Source organism: Girardinichthys multiradiatus, chromosome 5 (genome assembly GCF_021462225.1).
Source record: "Girardinichthys multiradiatus isolate DD_20200921_A chromosome 5, DD_fGirMul_XY1, whole genome shotgun sequence".
Lineage (NCBI taxonomy): Eukaryota > Metazoa > Chordata > Actinopteri > Cyprinodontiformes > Goodeidae > Girardinichthys > Girardinichthys multiradiatus.
In genome coordinates this window covers 12,927,905-12,930,953 of record NC_061798.1, presented here as the reverse complement: position 1 = coordinate 12,930,953, position 3,049 = coordinate 12,927,905, and the positions used below count along the sequence as shown (strand labels likewise).

General features: G+C 41.9%; 1 long non-coding RNA gene across 1 annotated transcript; it reads left to right on the top strand.

Annotated features, from left to right (window-relative positions):
• The first annotated feature begins 1,263 nt into the window (after window positions 1-1,263).
• On the top strand, window positions 1,264-2,826 carry LOC124869014. Its single transcript, XR_007038453.1, has 5 exons — window positions 1,264-1,340; window positions 1,425-1,765; window positions 2,179-2,259; window positions 2,365-2,681; window positions 2,759-2,826. It is a non-coding gene; the product is annotated as an uncharacterized LOC124869014 (long non-coding RNA).
• The last annotated feature ends 223 nt before the right edge of the window (window positions 2,827-3,049 follow it).

The following is a 3,049-nucleotide window of genomic DNA, read 5'->3' as shown; positions in this document are numbered from 1 at the left end:
TCCTTCACTTCCTCTGTTTCCTCTGTTTGGTGACATGGTGTGTCGTACACACCGTGTCACCAAACAGCACAGTGACTAACTGTATCCCTATATATAGGCCCACTGACTGATTACAAGAAGGTAGACACTCGTGATGCTGATTAATGGACACACCTTGATTTAACATGTCCCTTTGGTCACATTATTTTCAGGGGTACCATCATTTTTGTCCAGGCCTGTTGCATGAGTTAATTTTGTTAAATAATTCTGTTGAAGCATGTTTGAAAACCAAAGTCTGACTTTCATTTGTTCATTTTCACAGAATTCTTATTCATTTTTACCTTTGTCAGATTCAAGTTATTTCTGTGACCATTGTGGGTTTTTCTTTCATTAACCTAGGGGTACCAACAATTTTGTCCACGTGTGTAGGCTAAAGTGCACTTCTAAACAAATTTTATTCAGCAACTAAACCCTGGTGTCACTATTTTGGCTGCTCTGCTGAGTGTAAGCAGAACCCTGGATACAATTGGATTGGTAATTTACTAAATCTGTCAAGCTGCTAGCAAGTTAAACAGACAAACCAGACTATTCTAAAGAATACAAACATAAAGTGTTTACTCATTTAGCAACTCGACTGAAATTTTGTTTTCACTTCAGTAACTGAAAATGGCTTTAACTATTTTTGTACATCCATACTAACTATACTAATACTATATAACAACAATGTAAATAAGCAAACCAGCAACTATTTCATCCCTGCTACATAAAAATAAGTTTATGAAGCTGAAGGAATGTGAAAGAAAAGAAAACAACTGATTAATCTAAATAAGATCATACAACTCTTAAATAGATTGCATTGAATCAATCTCAGTCTCTCTGTGTGGGCAGATTGTCAACATGTTCTAATCCATTACAATCTAACATTTTCAGATCACCCACCCCTATTCTGGAGTAGTCAGGAGGAGATTGTTCTTGGGCTCGTTGGACGCTTTTAGACAGCCTGAAGACTCTTTAAAGCAAACCTCACACACTGACAATTTGTTCTTTCCTATGAAATACTTGTAAAGGCAATTTTCTTGGATTCATTTTGATCTTGAGCAAAGACAGTTTTCTCTGAAGGTAACTGCTGTAGCTGGACCCTCTCTAAGCTTCACCTGAGCTGGTAATTTGACTATATTTAAATTAAATTAGTGTCATACCCACAGAGGTTCTGTGCATGTGTTTGTGTTTGTGCTGTGTTTCTCTCTTCCTAAAGGGTGTGACTGGCAGGTACTCCGCAGGTGTTTCACGTTGAGCCCAATCAAAAGTGCTTCTTAGGGAGCAGGAACCAGGAGGGAGGTTTCAGCTCTTTATCTCTGCCAGTATGGTAACTTGATCATGTTCTGCAGTTCTCCTTTGTTTCATGAGCCAGTTCTTAATCGAGTTTTCTGTTCCTGCCTTTATAGATCTGGATCTCTCTGGTGACCGTGTCCTGGATTCCATGCTCCTGTTTTCTGTGTTATGCTCAGGGAGATTATTGGAACTACTCCCTGCCCATCCAAGCGTGAATCTCCCTTCCTCTCCTGTCTCCAGGCCTGCGACTCAGAGAACACCTCTCGGAAACACCAAGCCATTGCTCACCTGTCTGTCCACCCTCCAACACCGTGCGCTCAGCCGAAGCGCTGCCACTCAGAGGATTACAAAGCGGGAGAGTCAATTCTGAGAACCTCCGTCCCACTACTCCTGTGTAACTCGGCCTCTGAGGAAAAACTTACCTCCTCCAACAAGCCATAACCCACTACTTACAGTAAGCAGAGATCAGTCCTGCCCTACACAACTCTCTATATTATAACCAGAACAATCAATAACATCTCTCCTCTCCTGCTCAGTGCCTACCCAGATCACTCTGACAGATCCAGTCTGTAATTGTTGCTCATGCTCAGTCAGTTAACCAACATCATGACAGAAGGTTGTTTACTTTTATAAAGTTCAGTTTAATAATACCCATTTCAAAAATACATATACATGCATATGTATTTATATCTTTACAATAACCTAAATCTGTTTTGGGGGGTTACTGGAAACCGCAATTGTCCCGAACCCATGTTGGAGTTGGGGCCCACAACTGAGCTCTCCAACCATAAAAATAATAATCATGTCAGGGTCTGGGAGACCCTATCTCCTTTTTGTTTGCCTGCTGCTTAACCTGCTTCACTCTAGGTGGCGACAGAGCATGGTGACTGGAGGTTTGACCGGTGTTTCTCATCAAGCCTTATCTGAGCAGTATAAGAGGAGCTTGCTGTCAGTACTTTGGCGCCTGAGTATTAACCACAAGTGGTAAACTCCTCTGTAGCTTTTGTTATTACCTTGAGAAAGTTACTTACATTCTTGTGTACTCCTCTTCAGGTGACTGCTGTGTCCTGGATTTCCTTCCAGTCTGTTACCTGGATTCCAGCCAACTTCAAGTATTCCAGAGAACCTCTTCTCTGGCAGCATTCTGGCTCCTCTCCGGTGAAATCCTGCAACGAACACTCCTCACCTTCCACCGTGCTCATCATCCCCAAGTGCCCACACCAGTGACATACTCACCTACCTCCTGGAAATCACTTACCTCACACAAGTGGTTTTTAGCTTTGCTCCAGTCCATTATCTGCGGGCAGTACTCTTCACTCCCAGACAACATGCCCTTCTTTCCCCCCTGGCGGTTCATCCACCTTCTACCTGTAAGCGTACAGCTCCGATTAACACTTACAAATCATCCCAAAAGATACTAACCTTACTTGTTCTCCTCCTCATACAGTCGAGGTGCTCCTGGTCCCGGATTCCTGTAAACATTATCTTACTGGTACAATAAACCTGTTAAGCCTTCTCCAGTCTTCTGGTGTGTTCTGCATGTGGGTCAAAGCAGTACCTAAAACAATGACAGATCAAGAATAACAAAAACAAATGTAGGCCTAATACTTAAGTTAAATAAAACATTTTTAATTGAATCTATTTTTTTTTCTTTGTCCTTAAGTTGGTGGTCAAGAACACCCCAAAATCCCACCACAATCGCACCACAATCCCATCACAGAAATTATTTGAAGCTCCA